General features: G+C 47.5%; 1 protein-coding gene across 1 annotated transcript in view; it reads right to left on the bottom strand.

Annotated features, from left to right (window-relative positions):
* The window catches only part of LOC109022418, a 6,360-nt gene extending 2,818 nt beyond the window's left edge, over positions 1-3,542 (bottom strand). Inside the window, exon 1 of the mRNA XM_019005451.2 lies at positions 2,129-3,542. The gene's annotated coding sequence lies outside the window, so the exon portion shown is untranslated. The remainder of the gene's footprint in view (positions 1-2,128) is intronic.
* Positions 3,543-17,439: the final 13,897 nt, after the last annotated feature.

Below are 17,439 nucleotides of genomic sequence, written 5' to 3'. Positions count from 1 at the left end.
AAATTAATTGGTTCTGAAAATTTCTCAAAGGCTCTCACGACCGCAGCTAGTCCAGCTATCTGGGGTGACCCCTCTACAAACTCAACATCAGCTTCCCAAAGCTGAGTCTGTGGATTTCTCCAAGTCATCACCAGCTTATGAGATGTCCCAGATGCATCAGTGAACACTGTGAGCGTTTCGAGTGGCCTTCGGCTTCTTTTCTCATGAGGAATGAGATGGAATTCCTCATGAAACAATTTGTGTGATGGTGCATGAACTGAAATTTTCCCACTATAGCTGTCCAGAGCTAACTGGAGGTTAGCATTGCTCTGCAACAGATGCTCAAACATCTCTTTGGTCAGTCTCTCAGGGGAGTTTTTGCCTTCTCCAGAGACCCTGACTGGGAGGTGAATATACATAAAGTCACAACCTGCCAGTTCCCGCAGCCTTACCCTGGCCTTTTGAATCAGCTGAGCCATCAGCTCTTGTGGCTTAGTGATAGTTTTGGGTCTTTGATGGGAGAGGAAGACCCACTCTATGATTAAGAGTGGATCTCTCTGCCCCTTGGCCCATTGGAATATTAACCCATGTAGGTGTGGCAATTTCCCCAGGACAATAAATTTGAAAGGCAGCTCAGGTTTGAAGCGATGTGCCTGTCTTTCTGTCAAGGCCTTTTGTGCCTTTTCAATTACAGTTTTTGCTTCTGGAGTCAGCTCCCTGGGAGACAGTAATTCTCTCTCCCCTTTCAATAAATTGAGTAGGGGACTCAGGTCTTCATTTCTGAGACCTAGCCATGGTCTGACCCAATTTAGTAACCTGCATAGGGAATGGAGATCTGCTAGAGTTTTAGGATTACCAATAATTTCCAATTTTTGTGGAACAACAGTCCATGCAGTAATTTCCAAGCCCAGGTATTTCCAAGGTGGCATCCTTTGAACTTTGTCTTCCTGCAATTGGAATCCAGCAGAGGTTAAAACTTTAGCCACTAGGTCAAGGGTGTCTTTCAGTATGTTGTTATTGGGACAGCATACTAAAATATCATCCATGTAATGCAAAATGATGGCATCTCTCTTTTCAGCACGCACTGAAGACAGCAATGACCCCACATACCATTGGCAGATGAAGGGGCTTGCTTTCATCCCCTGAGGTAATACTGTCCAGTGGTACCGTTTCATTGGGGCTTCTTGGTTAATTGTGGGAATGGAAAAGGCAAACCCTGGTGCATCAGCTGGGTGCAGGGGAATTTGAAAAAAAACAGTCCTTAATATCCAGTACTTCTAGTAGTCAATTTTGTGGTAACATAGTCGGGGATGGCATACCTGGTTGAAGAGACCCCATGTCTTCTACTTTATGGTTTATTTCTCTCAAATCCTGAAGGAAGCGCCATTTATCCTTCCCTGGCTTTTTTATTACAAACACCGGGGAATTCCAAGGGCTGGTTGTTTCTACTATGTGCCCTTTGGCTAATTCTTCTTCTACTAATTTTTCTAGCGCCCTGAGTTTTTGTCTGCTGAGAGGCCACTGGTTCACCCAAATTGGATTATTATCTACCCAAGATAACTTTTGGACCAGACACTCTACAGTGGCCTCCATCAAAAATCCTGAGGTGTCTCAGGAATTGTTAATTTCACTCCCCACTGGGACATGGTGTCTCTTCCCCACAGCGGGCACTTGTAGTCAATAACAAAAGGTCAGACACTAGCCAATCTTCCATCTGGGCCTTCAATCTGGATGATATCTTTAGCAATTTTAGTCAGTTTCATCCCTCCAACACCCTGTATTTTTCCTGCCACCGGTTGCAGTTCCCAATGTGAGGGCCACACCTTTTCAGGTATGATAGTCACATCTGCCCCAGTGTCAATTAACCCTTCTACATGGAGATGTTCTGATTTATGTGTTCAATTACATCCCATAATGGGTTTGTTTTCACCTACTACTTCTGCCTAGTAGACTCCTGGTGCTTTGTCATATACTGGGACTTCTGTTGGAACAGGGATCACCTGGGCTATTCCCTGCCCTTTGTCTATATAGAAAGGTTGAGGACACCTAGCTAAGAGAGTGAGGTGTGTTAGGCCTCCCTTAATTGTCATGGGAGCCACCTCAATCTCTACTGGTGTGTGTGCTGTGTCTCCAATAACAAAATACCTACTATCCAGTCCAGCCAGGTCTTGTGAATTATCCTGCAAGACAGTCCAATGATCAGATCTGAAACAAAAAGCTTTAGCAGTTACAAGTTTGAATCGTTTTTGCGGTTGCCAGACCTTATTAGGCAAATGTTTTTCACAATTATATTTCTGCAGTTTTTCACCCCCCTCTCCCCTTTTTATTAGAGGACAGAGATTGGTTCCCGCTTCATTTATGTCTGCGCGCCAGGCGGGTAAGCGCTGTGACCCAAGTTTTTTGGCAAGCTGGTATCAGTGTGTTTCCATTGTTTTAAAGGACAGTTTTTAGCAAAAAAACCCAGTTTTCTGCAGTGAAAACAAATTCGCTGTTGCTGGTCAGACGTCATCTGTTCACTCCTTGTTTCAGATGAAACCGCAGCAACAGGTCTTTGGGTGGTCCAAGGAGGTCTCTTTTCCTGTGAAAACATCTCTGCTTTCCTCACACAGGCTTCTCCCATCTGTGCGAGTGTCAGAGGGGGCATCCATTGGCAAGCCTAGAATGACCCTATGGCAAGACTCATTAGCATTTCTCTGAGCAATTTCTTTGATTAATTCTGCCTGTACAACAGGGTCTTCTACCTGACGGGAGACTTGTTCTCTTAATCGGTCTAAGAATTGCAGGAATCCTTCTGAAGGCATTTGTTTTACGTTACTATAACTTCCCTTAGTCTCAGCTGTTGGTAGCTGGTTAAAAGCTTTCTCTGCAGCTGCAGTGATTTTATCAAGCACGGTTTTGGTAAAGCCATAGTTTGGTCCTCAGGTTTTTCCCATACTCCTTCACCACATAAATGCTCAAAAGTAATAGCATTATTTAATAAATCTACATTTTGGTGATTGGTTTTTAATAATTCCACCAGTAGGTTTTTTAGAAACCTTTTCCATGTGTTTCCCATAAATCAAATTCAGATGGTGTAAGCAAACACCTAAAAAGATCTTTAATATCTGTGGGAACTAAATCATTTGAGGTTAATATTGTTTTAATAATGCTTTTAAATATTTAAAAATATTTATAAATATTACGGCCGAATTCTCTTTGAACTTTGCAAATTTCTTTTATGTCTTGGTATGAGAAGGGCTTGTAATGCCAGTTCTGTGGTCTTGTTCCAGTAAAAGTTACTGGAACAACAGTAGGGAAAAAAACTGAGTCTCAATTTCCAGGTTCCCCATTCCCGGGAGTTGTATTGAACCGGCAGGCGAGAGAGGCTTGTCCTGCCTGGGAACTGGGAAGACTAGCATTTCCCCATCCCCCAGGGGCGCCACGTGGCTCTACAGGGGGAGCAGGCTGAGGGGACCCACCCTCCCATCCCCCGGGGCGTCCCCCAGGGCCATCAGGGCACAATGCAGCAGCACAACCACACCCGCCTTTGGAATGTGGTGAGGCAACCTCACCTCCCTGCTTGCTCCTGGGCCCGCCCCCTGGACCGTGGGAACTGGGAGGGGCTCCACCCCTCACCCCCATCCTGGCCCAGCCCCCAGCCCCTGGGGCAGCTCCTGCCCTGTTCCCCATCTCCGCCCGCTGCCCCACCCCCCGTCCAGTTAGAAGCCGGCAGAGGGGAGGGGTTATGGGCGGAGAGAGGCTTGGGGGTGGGAACCTGTGGGAGGAAGGGGTTATGGGAAGGGTGGGGAGGGGGGGGAAGGAGAGCATGTGGTCGGCGCCATGTTTGCTCAGCACATGTTTCTGAGCAAGTTCAGCCTTGCAGGGAGGATTTTAAACCATGCTTTTCGGGATTTTCTGCAGGGAGGGAAGGATATGGGAAGGAGTTTTTGTCTGCCTGCACAAGGCAGACGGGGTCAGTACACTCCAGGGATTGTCTGAGCCCCGAGAGACAAGCATCTGGAACTCTCACAGAATATGCTTCAGACGAACCCTCTGACCAGGGAGCTGAGGGAAGGGGGGGAGAGAGCCAAAGATTTTTCTAGCCTTTTCTTGTGTCTTTGTAGAATTGCTTTCTGAATTAAAAGGAACAGTGGGATATATTTACCAGCTGTGTTCTCCCCCAGTTCAACTTGCATAGTGAGTGTTTGTCCAACCTTTTCCCAGTCAGGCAGGGAATCAATATTCAAATCCGGAAAATGCAAAAAAACCCATTTTACGAATTTCCTCAGCTTATTTTTTGAGAAATTAATATTTCCAGCCTTTAAAATATTCTTAATATAGGAATATTTATTCCTTTGCAGTGTAGAAAAACGAGAACCCATGGCTGATATTAAGGCTTTACTACACAGACTGGTCTAACCTTTTTTATCACCGAGAAAAGCAGAAAGGATCCAAACTGCGGTCAGGGTTTAAAAAACCACCACAGAGCCCAGGACGCGCCACCAGTACCCCCCCACACACCATGTGTGCAGCCACGTGGGCTCCCCCGGTCCCGATACCGGGGGGAGACTCGTCTGGCACCGGCACTACCACCACCGTGCCTCACTAAACCCCACAACAACCGCCGGATCCCCTGTGCCCCAAAGCCCCCCTGGTACTTGTTTCCTGAAGGACGTGGCGGTGTTCCAAAAAAAAAAGGTTCTCGGTCCAAGCGGACTCATGTTCTTGGCGAGCTACCAACTTGACCCCCGTCAGTAAAGACTGCGGGGTAGGTGACGTTTCCTAGGCATATTAAAACACCAGTGGAGTGTTTTCCAGCCGTCCCAAGGGGTTCTGAAGCCCCCACAATGGGCGCCACCTGAAGTAACCTCCCTTTGCCCCCTGAAGTAATCCTGGCTAGCTCTGTTGAGGGCGGGGGGGGGTCAGGGAGGTTCTTCACGACTAAGAAAATAGACCAAAGAGCTGCTCCTCCCTCCGAGATAACCGAGGATGTTTATTCTGGCTGGCTTCCAGCGGGGAGGAGACCGAAGATACAATTCCCAGACTCTTTCAAACCTCGGGAAAGGGGCGGGGAGACATATAACACCAACCAATGGGATAACATTTCAGCGACAGAGAGGGGAGGGGAAAAACACGTCACAGCTGCCTAGAGGGTTTACACAGAAACTAGGTAACTCCCAGAAATATGCACTACCACACACAAGGGCTTTGCAGTGTTTTGTTAGTGTTTGCTTTTGTCCACCAAGACAAAATGCAATGACTTTGAAACCCACCTAAATAGCAGATAAGGATCTTGAAACCCCACCAGATGTCTTGAGATTACTTTGAAACCCACCTAAACACCTTACAAGGACCTTGAAACTCCACCCAGGTGTCATGTGATGACCTTGAAATGCAGCTGAAGACCATACCATGACCTTGAGCCCTCCCCAGATGCCATACAATGACTCTGAACCACCCCTATCATCTCCTTCATCCCTACCTTGACCTTCTGGGGATATTCCTGGCTGAGGCTGAGGGTCATGTTGTACACCTCCATGGTGACCACCTTGGTGAAGGAGACCAGATGGCTGCCACGGTGATTGTTCTCCACAGTGACAGCAAAGGGGATGAGGGTGGGGTCAGTAGAGCAGACCTCAGCCAACAGGTAGACACAGGTACCCATGAAGTCGTAGTGGTGCCCGTCAAAGGTATTATAGTAGGGGTCACCAGTGGCCACACAGATGGAACGGCTGTTGGCCATGCACTGCCACATGCCCTTCACCACCGCGCACACCTCACCCGGCTTACACCTGGAGTCCTCACACACCACCAACACCTAGACCAACAGGTGTTATCACCCCAAAACACCTCACCAGAACGGTAATAGTGGCCATCATGGGTGCAGCCACAGCGGGACACTGGCACGCACTGTCTGCCACTGAGCACATGGCCGGTGTTGCAGGCACACGTCTCCATGCCGGGCTGGTCACCGGTGGCTGGACTGTCCCAGTCGGAGCGGGTGGCTGGACAGGCATTGCCACAGGGCTCATAGTGGCTGTTGTCAGGGCAAGGTAGGGCTGCAGTGGGAGGAAACTGGGGTGAGGGAGGGATTAGGGGAGTGGACAGCATTCTGCAGAGGGGGTGGGGATTGAGAAAAGGTCTTGAACATGAGGAAGGATCTGGAAAAGCTTCTTGAACATGGGGAAGGGTCTGGATTGCAAGGAGGAAGGTCTGGGAAATGTGGGAAGAGACAGGGACAAGTGAGATGAGGTCTGAGCCTTGTTGCAAGGGTCTGAGCCACGCAGGATGGGGTCTGGAATGCACAGGATGAGGTTTGGGACACAAGGATAAAGGCCTGGAACATGTGGCAAGGGTCTCAAAAATGCGGGATGGGATCAGAGATATGTCTGGGACACAAGAATAAAGGTCTGGCTCATGTGGGAAAGATCTGGAAAATGTGGGACAGAGTCTTGGGAAGATGGGGTGGGTTCTGGAACACAAGAAGCAGCTGGAGCACCAGAAGAAAGTTCTGGATAACTTTGGGTTATAACTCTGGTTCACCTGGTAACTGGATGACCTTTGGGTTTTGAGGGCTTCAACCCAGGATGGATCCCACCCCATGCCCCTCCTCCCCCCACTCTGGCTCCTTCCCAAAGAAAACTCCAGCCCTTACAGCATCTTGATGGTGTCCTCCAGTCATGGACCATGGCCCCACGCTTCTGACACGTTGCTGTGTCTGTCTCCAGCACCTGGCAAAGGATCACCCCATCACTCAGGCACAAGTCAGACAGGCAGTTGTGATAGAAGTCATGAGGCTTCACTATGTCGTGACACACTCTGAAGGGCCCCTGGAAGGATTTCTTTATCATCCCACAATAGTGGTTCCCACCATAAAACTCCTTCTCCTCATCACACACTGGGCATTCTCCATCACAATAATCCCAACAAATAGGGTCGTCAGCCTCAGAGTCGGTTTTTTTCCAGTTTTTGGCCCATCTGACAATGGCAGTGATGTTGTCACCAGCCTCAGGGACATCGTCGAGGGGCTTGAGGGTGAAATTCCCACAGAGGCCACGGACATGGCGGAAGTAGCTGCTGGGGAGGTCGATCAGGGGCTGCCAGTTCCAGTCATAGGAGACCCGGAGACCAAAATCCATCTCCAGAGCCCACTGGGACAGACATGCACCTTCCCATCTACCAGGAGCACTGGGAGCAGCGTCACCTCCCCATTCACCTGCCAGTGGCCCAACATTCCCAGTTATCTCAATGTTTTATTCTCAGAATACACCAATATTTTATTCCAAATGTATCCTAATATTCTATTCACCATGTATCACAATTTTTTATTCCCAGCATATTCCAACGCTAAATCCCATCATATCCCAAGCTTTTACATCTTACATATCCCAACATTTTATTCCTGCTATATTTAATTAGAGATACCCCAATATTCTCTTCCCACTATGACCCAATATTTTATTTCCAAAATATCCAAACACCTCACAGTATTTTATTCCTGCTGTATCCCAAAGTTTTATTCCTGAAATATCCTAATATTTTATTCCCTAGACACACTAATATTTTATCCCAGCTTATCCCAACATCTTATTCTTGGCATATCCTGTTTTATTGCTGACATATACCCACATTTTATTCCCAACATATCCTAACATCTTATTCCAATCTTACCACAACACTGTTCCTGACATATCCAAATATTCTATTCCACATATTTTGTTCCCACCATTTCTCAGCTTTTTGTTGCTGACACGTCCCAACATTTTATTCCCAAAATATCCCAACATTTCAACAATCTGCCTCCCAATCTGACTGATTTATCTCAAAATAACATTGGCACTGGTTGAATGAAGAAGGTGGTAGGGAAGAGCTGGATGAAGCAAAAAGTTGGGGAAAAGACTAAATCCTCACATTTCTACCCAACTCACCCGGACTCTTTTGTCTTCATTCCAGCGGAAGGAGATACGCTGTCCATAGACATCAACATTGACCAAGGAAACATAGGACACAGATTGGATCCTGCCACGGATGTTGTTCTTGGCCTCAACCCTGAAGGGCACCAGCCCAGGGTCATTCCCATGGGATTCGGCCATGGTGTAAATGCAGGTGCCTTGGAAGTCAAAGTCAAGGCTGTCAAAGGTGAGGAAGTGTGGGTCACCCCATGCCCAGCACATGGCGACCAGGGCTGGAACACAGGGGGATTGGGCACTGCGGGGCCGGCAGCGCTCCTTGGGGTGACAGTGCAGACACTTGCAGGGGTTTGGGAGGGGAGGGAGAGCAGAATGAGCCATGGGCTGGGTGAAATAAGAGATAAACATTGGCAGAAGGCATGGGTTGGAGAAAAAGATGGGGAAAAAAGTGGGGGGAAGTCACTTGATAGAGAAAACTATGAGATGGGAAAGACAACAGAACAGGAAAAATCATGGAATGGAAGAAACTGGGAGGAGCTATGGAATGAACCTTGGGAGAAATCATGAGATGGAAAACAATGGGAAAGACTATGGGAAAAAACAATGAGAAAAACCACGGGAAAGACCATGGAAGAAGCCATGGGATGGGAGAAATCATGAGAGGAACCACAGGAAATATCATGGGATGGGGAAAAAAACATGCAAGGAACCTCAAGAGAAACCATGGTTAGAATTGCCCCATCTCTGACCCTTAGTGACAGACACAGGGATTCTGTTCCCTCCACCTCCCCTTCACTTTTTCCCCAGTCAACCCCTTAATCATCCCAAGATCCACTTTGTGTCTAAAACCCCCTTCTCCATCATTTTTCTTCACTTTTATTGATGCATCCCAAGATCCCTTCTCGGATTTTGCAGGATTCACCCTCAGTGCACGTGTGCTTGTGGCAGGTGAGGCCCTGGCCAGGGACACAGGTGCAACAGCACTGGCGGTGATCCCGGGAAAGCAGCTCATGGGGCTGTGAGGAGACAGGAGAAAAGGAAATCCATGAAAATAGGGGATAAAAAGAAAAAATGCAGAAAAAAAGGACATAAGTACAGAAGAATAGGGAAAATAGTGAACAAATTGCAAGGCAAAGGGATGTACATGCATACCTTCCAGATAAATAGGGGAAAAGGGGGAAATGCAGGAAAAAATATATAAGTGTGTAAATATAGGGGGGAAATGATGGGGAAAAACATAAATATAGGAAAAATGGAAAAAATGCAGAAAAAGAAATGCAAATGCATAACACAGGGGGAAATATAGCCAAGAAAGAAGATGTAACTGCCTAAAAATAGGAGAAAAGAAATACAAATACAGGGGAAATATGGCATAAAAATAGGAAGGTGGAAAGGGGGAAAATGAGACAAAAAAAAGGGGAAATGCAGGAAAAAAATGTGTAAATTCAAAAAAATAGGGAAGATGGAGGAAATTAAATTTTAAAATGTAAACACATTAAACACGGGAAAAAAAGAAAACATCATGAAAACAGAGGTAAATGCAGAAAAATATGAGAGAAAGGAAAAGAAATGATGGGAAAATATGGGTAAGGACATAAAAATAAAAGGAAGAAGGAATATATGGAAAAAGGAAGCAAATGTATTTAAAAAGGGAAAAAACAAAGGGAAAAAAGACAAAAATGCCTAAAAACGGGAAAAAAGGCCAGAAAAACTACCTTATAGCATTCCCCATCCCTAAAGCATCCACAGTACTCCTTGGGAACACATCTGTGTCCATCAAAGACACAGCCCTGGTCACACTGGCAGCCCTCAGTGCATGTTTAGGGATAGGTGGTAGCATTTCCAGCACAGGTGTTGGTGCAGGTGTTGGTGCAAAGGGAATAGGTTGTGTTGGCTGGGCAGGTGAGGGCTGGAATTTTCATGGAATCATGGATTGTGTTGTATTGGAAGGGGCCTTAAAACTCATCCCATCACCATCATCCTGTGTGTCACCACTGTCACCCACACCCAAACAGGGAACATTCCCCACCTATACCCCTCCAAACTCCAGTATCACCTGAAGAACTTCCCAACCCCAAAGAGGGGACATTTGTCCCTGTGCCCTTCCAAACTCACGACAGAAGGATGGTGTCCTCCAAACCCCCATGGTGACTCCGGCATCTTGGCACACGGTGACATAGCTTTGGATACTCTGGCACAGGAAATGTCTGTCCCCTCCCATCAAACAGAGGTCATGGATGCAGGATTGGGAATACGGGATGGGGTCAATGATGCCATGGCAGGAGCCAAAGGGACCTTTCGGGGCCGTGAGGAGGCCACAGTAGTTCGGGTTTTGGAGTACTGCCTCTTTCTCCTCTGTGCAGGTGGGACATTCATCCTTGGGACAGGTGTCATCGCAAGGTGTATCTGTTGTTTTCCATGCAGATCCAAAGGCTGTTGCATCTGGAGCCAGTTGGCCACCGGAGAGCTGGAAATCATCATTGTGTTGGCCCTTGTAGTTGCCACAGAGGCCACACAGGCGCTCCATGTAGGTCTGGGGGACCATGACCATCATGTGCTGGATGAGGTCATAGTGGACAACGAGGCCGAAGTCAGTGCGGAGCAGGACACCTGATCCATGTACGTAGACCTGGACCCGTCCTTTGCTTAGGATGGTGGGGAGGTGGTGGGAGATGGAATCCACCTAGGATAGAGAAGGAAGAGTCCTCCAGTGAGGAGGTGGGACCAAAAATTTGGGGAAAACCCCTTCCAAACAATATTCTGACAGATTCCTGGATCCCACTTGGAAAGAAAAGTTTGGATGAGAATGGATTAGTCTTGGAGATGGGATGAGGGCTCCCCTCATGAAGGATCCAGTTCTGCGGTTGATTGAAGTAGAACGAAAAATTCTGGGGAAACACCTTCCAACCAAAGTTTTAATGCATTTACGAATCTTGCTTAGAAAGAAAAGTTATGGGGAGTATGGACTGGGCTTGGAGATGGGCTGAGGTGTCCCTTCCATCAAGGAAATCCAATCTGGGGGGGGATCCCATGAGATTTGGAACATAAAGTGCCACCTTACCGTGACATCTGTCCCTTTTCCTTATTTCAAGGTCAAGGTGACCCCATAGACTTCCACAGACATTTTGATCCCAGAGACCTTCCCCTTCTGCCACACCTCCTTCTGGATTGTGACAATAAATGATGTCACATTGTCACCTGTGCAGGTCTGGGTGAGGACATAGGAGCAAGTACCAGTGATGTTGAAGGACACCCCATCAAAAGTGACATAGGTGCTGTCACCTGTGGCCACACAGGTGCTGGACACTTGAGAGGGACACTGGAAGACACCACCAATGACCTTCCCAGGGCTATCGTTGGGACAGGAAGTATTTTGGCACTCCAAAGTGCCACCAGAGAGGCACTGGCACATCTCCTGCTCTGTGGGGTAGAATGTATTCCCCTCTTTGTAGTAGACTCCATGGTGGCTGCAGCCACAATGGGACGCAGGGACACACTCATCGCCGCTGAGCATGAAGCCGTCCTGACATGTGCAGCCCTCGTGGCACTGCCCAGGGCATGTGGCAGATTCGGTGCCGCAGGTGTGTTGGCAGGAGTGGGAGCAGAGCTCATAGGAGCTGTTGGAAGGAAATACCTGCTAGGAGGCAATGGGATTTATGGGGAACCAGGAAATTCCAAGCCAACTCCTGGAAGTTTCCTGGAATTCAAACTTCACTCAATACAGAGTTTTTTAGCCCAATTTCACGGCAATTTTCCTCCCTGTGAACATGATGAGGAGCATCATCAAATGATGATCCAATGACTATCTGATGATGATCCAATAAGCATCCATAAGGAATATCCCAGCCCATTACAATAGGAATTCTTGCTGCTAAACCACGTGATTTTCCACATTTTCATGGAGACAAAGGTACCACTCCCTCAAAGAATGGGATCGCTCCTGTCATGGGGTAGCTTTACCTTTAAGACAGCTTGGAAAGAGGGGAAGTTGAAGCTGCTGGTGGCTGATGGGAGTTTTTCCTCCTGACCAATTATCAGTCATTTCCAAGAATTGACAGCAGATCTGACCATTAAGAAGTGAATTCAACTTGTAAAGACCCCCTTAAGAAGTACAGACAGAGTTCTCTTTGCCTCTTTGATTTCCGGCTTTTGTCAAGGTAATGAGGCTCTGTTTTGGCTTCTTCTCCCCCCTCCCTCCAGGCCGACAAGGCCGCGGGGTGGAGGAGGGGGGAGAAGCAGCACTGCTCAGCCGAGCTTGGTTTTCAGTTTTTGCTGCTGGACTGAAACCTGAACTCTTGTAGCTTTTTAAGCTTCTAATTCTTTTACTACCTGAGTAAACATACAGACCACTCCTTTTCTCAGAAAGACAGAGAAAGAGAGAGACAATCAACATAGAGAAGACATCATAGAACCACCAAGAAACAGTGAGGGAAAGAGTTAAGTTTAAATAAGAAAGAGAGAATAAGAAGGTGCTTGTTGCTGAAATACCTTTCTGTTACAGCTATGGAGATAGGCGATAGTAGTTTCAAAGACTCCTTTAATTCATGACTAGAGTATGGGAGGAATAGAGTGTTCAAAGTGTGGACTTTAGAGAAAAGAGAGAGTAGTTGTGATACTGTGAGTTGCTGGAAAATGAGTAAAATGAAGATTTTGAAGCCTTGGGGGGGCAAGAGAAAAGCTGTTTTCCAGGAAGGCTCAGAGAAACAGATGAAGAGGACTTCTGCTTTTGAATACCTCATCCTTAAAATAGCATCCCTGGACTCGTTGACCTATGCACACCTCAGAGTAGTGTGGAATAGGAGGAGTGAACTCTAAAACTCCATAGATTGGCGGAAGGAGACTTCTGTTTCTCTACAAAGACTGAAGAAAAGACTAGCAAAAATTGAGACTCTTTTTTTTTTGACCACCAAAGTTCTAAAGTTTTTTGTCTCTATGTTATCATGTGTACAAAGAAATGGTCAAGTAGTGAAAGATAAAAGGGTTTTCTGAAAGTTTATTCTGGTGCTCTTAGTCTTGTAGTTTGTTAATAAACTGTCTTTATTCCTTTTAAGTTTTAAGCCTGTTTTGCTCTTATTCTAATCCATATCTCACAGCAAGAAATAAGTAATTTTTTTAGTTACTGGTTTAAAACCACGACAGCTCCACACTGGGTCTTCAACTGACCTCCAGGCTGGACCCCTCTAACCCAATTCCACTATTTTTGGTACATTTTTTGGTGGTTCTCCTTCTAAATTATCCATTTTGTAGCCAACACCAGGAAATTGGAGATTTGGGGGGTAAATTATTTCAGATGAGACAACTTCTTCCTTAGGATGGGCTTATTTTGGGTGGATTATGGGATCAACCAAGATTTTGGGTGGGATTCCCACCCACCTTTGGGTTGTTCATACTTGGATTTGGAATGGGCTTGAGGATCCTTTGCGTACTGCTGAAGGAAAACCCCTCCCATTATCCCAACTTACAGCAGAAATTATTTCTCTTCCACCGCCCAATGGGCACACCAGCAGCCTGGAATGTGGTGGCATAGAGGGCAATGATTGGACACATCCCTTCTTCCTGATCAGGGAACAGGCAGGAGTTATGAATGCAGCTCTGGAAATACTGGTGGGCATCAACATGACCATGACATGCTCTAAAGGGTCAATCCACTTCCAAAATAATTTCACACCCCATCCCAGATACTTCTTGCTGCAGCCGGGAAGGTGTGACAGTGCTAGAACATTCCACTATTGACCTCTCACTACATCCTGGGACATCCATGACCTTCCAGCTGCTTCCTAAGGCATCTGGATCTGATGTCACACGGTTGTTCCTCATCATCATATCATCACTGCTGGAACCATTGTAGTTCCCACAGAGTCCACACAGGGCACTGGCAAAGCCACTGGGCACCATGCCGGTGATGTGGATGTACCAGTCAAAGGTGACAACAAGGCCAAAATTGGTCTCTACCACCGCATCCTGCCCATCACGATTGACAACAATCTTTCTTCCACTGTAGTGATATTGATAGATTGTAGTGATATTGGAGATTGACCATCTGCTCATCAATCTGGGGAGAAAACCGTAAGAATTGATCAACTTTGAGGTCTGATGGTAAACTATTTCCAACAGCCAGAACAACCAAAAAGTATTGATTTAATTAAATCTTGAATTAAATTAAATTTTGGATTTAAGAGGATGAGAAGGTCCAAATCCCAAGAGGAGGTTGATCAACCACTCATTTATCTGGGGAGAAAACCATAAAAATTTATAACATTTGTGTCTGATGGTAAATTCCAATTCTGCTTTCAACAGCTGGAGCAGGCAAACAACATTGATTTAATTATGCTTCAGATTTAATCACTTGTTAATGGGATGAGGTTTGGGATGAGGTTAGAAAGGTGATGAAAAGATAAGGGATCATTTCCTAAACTCACCATGATTTTACCAGGGTGTTCCCTGTTGATGCTGATGGTTTTGTTGTAGACTTTGACTGTCACCACGGCAATGGATGATGTGAGGCTGTCACTCTGGTGGCCATTCTGCACCAACACCTGGAATCCCACCAAATTTTGGGTGTCCTCACACAACCCAACTAACAGGTAGACACATGTCCCCTGTAAGATGAACCTCTTGCCATCAAAGGTCTTGGAGTGCGTGGCTCCAACAGCAGAACAGACCCAAAAATTTTGGGATAACACTCCTGGATCCCCTCCTCAACCCAGCATTCCTCCTCAGTGCCACAACCAGAATCCCAGCACACCACCTGCCGCTGCACCACGTCACACACACAGCGTTGGGTACAGGTGAGGTCACCCCAAAATTCCTCGCCAAGGCCATGGAAGAGACCCCGAAAGACACAGCCACATTCAGAGGGGAGGATACAGGTGTTGGCGTCAAGGACAAGGCCCTCGTGGCACATGCAAGTGTTCATGCAGGTGGTGACAGCAGCATAGCTGGATGACACAGTGGGGATGTTGCAGGCAGGGAGGCAGGCGAGGCCACAGGTGCTGTAGGTGCTGTTGGGTGGGCAAGTGAGAGCTGGACAGCGAGGAAGACAATGGTAAAGGTGGAGTGGGACATGGTGGGACAAACTTCTTGGACTATCTACACAATTATCCTGCAGTCTCCATAGATTTTCTGAAGTCTCCATGGACTTCCTAGGTCTTCTGCCTGGACTTTCTGGTGCCTCTGTGGACTTCCTGGACTTTCTGCTCAGACTTTCTAGAGACTCCATGGACTTTGTGGACTTTCTACATGGACTTTCTGGAATCTCCCTGGACTTCCATGGATTTTCTGCATGGACCTGCTGCCATAACCTTTCCCAACCCATGATCCCATGGATCTTCAGTCCCACGTTAATTAGGCTCCACCCACCCCAAGCATTATTTTCACTCAACCATCCACTACTCACGACATACCACTGTTATCCTCCACTCAGAAACATTGATCCCCTCCTCCTGGAAGTCATCGGCATAGACCTGGAGGGCACAGCACAGCACATCGTGATGCCCCTCATTGGCACACAGGTCATAGATACAGTTCTTCACATAGGGGTTGGGGCTAATAGTGTCATGACACAACCGGAATGGCCCAGAATGTTGGGACAACTTCCCACACCAGGTCTCTGCCTTGTATGTCACCACCTGGTCCCATCTGCACTGCCCACAATCACTATCACAGATGTCCCGACAGTGGCCACTCTCACTGGTCACCTTCCAGCTCCGCCCCAGCTCCACAATATCCCCCACCTGTTTTCCATCAGGAGAGAGAACGTCATCTTGGGGGTCACCATTGCTGTTCCCACACATTCCACAGACTTTTCCAGAAAGAGCAGCCGGAAGTTTGATTACTACATGATCATCCCAGTTGTAGAGGACCTTCAGGTTGAAATTCAATTGGATTAACATGGATTTACCCTTTTGGTGGATGCAGAGCTTCCCATGTGAGAGGGAGATGGGGAGGCATGAGCGGTGATTCACCTGCAGGACGACAACCATCAACACAACCAAAACCCATCATAATTGGGCAATACAAGGAGTTTAAGAAGACTAGAAGTGTTTTCGTGCAAGAGTTGCCTGCACACCATCAAATCCTGGAATTATTTAGGAAAAGACCCTCAAGATCATTGCTAAATATGTAATTTTAGTGAAATTCCATAAAATTACTTGAAATTCAGGAATTATGATGGGTTTCGCTTTACCCTCACCATCCCATTCTCTGACTGGACAGCAGTGACAGTGATGTTGTCAACATGGATGGTGATGGAGCTGATGGAGGAAACTTTGGAGTTCTCTTTTTCCTTCTTTTTGACCTCAACAGAGAAGGCAGGAAGGGTGGGATTGGGACTGCAGATGGTGGTCAAGGTGTAGGCAGATGTTCCCATGAAATCAAAGGTTTTTCCATCAAAACTGCAGTAATGTGGCCCTCCAGCAAGCCAACAGGTGGAGAAAGTCTCCTGGATGCACTCCAGTTTTCCATCTACCATCTCACACCTATCCTCGCATATCAAATCCTCACAAGAGAGTGGCGTGGGGACTGAAAAGAAGGGGAAAACCCATGAATGGCCAACTGGACAACACCCAAGCATTGGTGTGAGACAACAGTGGACTGACTGTACTCATTGGTGGCACAGAGCCCGGGGAAGCTGTATCCAGTGCAACTCTGGAACACAAACACTGGGAACCCAACGGGTACCTGTGAGTTCTCAGCGCTCTGCATCGTTGCGCTCACAGTGATACTGGCCCAGGAGAAATCTGTGCCAGGAATGGCCTGCCATGCCATGGTGCTGTCTGGCTGATAGTTGAGGGTGGTGGTTGCAGTGGCAGTGGTAGGTGCAATGAAGATAGCATGGTTATACTGGCTGGGCATGCTGCTGAAGTGGAATGCAGTGCAGTGGGCTGTGACAGGTGGGACAGCAAGGAGGAAGAGATCTTGCCAAGATGACCCACTGAAGAAAAACACCACTACCTTGTACTGATGTGCAGATGGGAGTTACGGTTCACCACGAACATCTGCACATCCCCTGCAGCCATGGCCACCGTGGCATTTCCACTGCTGGTGTTGTAGGTGATGGTGTTGTCTTCATCCGTCACCACATAAGCGAAGTCAACATCTGTCTGCAGCGGGTTGGATGTCACCACATAGCTCCTCCCCCACGCTGTCATTGGGAGGAGCTGCTCCACCACAAAGTCAAAGCCAGCAGACACCTTGACACAGGTGTGGCCACTGAGGACGGCCACAGGGGTGTCGGCCACCACAACTGTGCCAGTGAAGTCTTGGCTGCTCTGGAGCTGCAAGCTGTGATAGGGCTGTAGGAACAGGCATAGCACAGCACCAGGCACATAGGTGGCCCCAGCATAGTGGAAAGTGGCAGTGGTGGTGATGCATATAGCAGTGGTGGCAGCGCCTGCGGCCACCACAAACTCGGTCAGGCCGTAAGTGTAGTTCCCAACAGGTGTCACCATGTAGTACCTGGTGCCCAGGCTCTCCATAGGCAGGAAGGCGGTGGCACCCATGCTGTAGCCCTTGGTGCTGACGGCCACCATAAGAGATGTCAGCGCTGGCCTGGATCGCCAAGGTTTTATGG

Source organism: Parus major, unplaced genomic scaffold (assembly GCF_001522545.3).
Source record: "Parus major isolate Abel unplaced genomic scaffold, Parus_major1.1 Scaffold370, whole genome shotgun sequence".
NCBI lineage: Eukaryota > Metazoa > Chordata > Aves > Passeriformes > Paridae > Parus > Parus major.
Note: the sequence above shows the minus strand (reverse complement) of the source record. Positions and strands in the feature narration are given on the sequence as shown.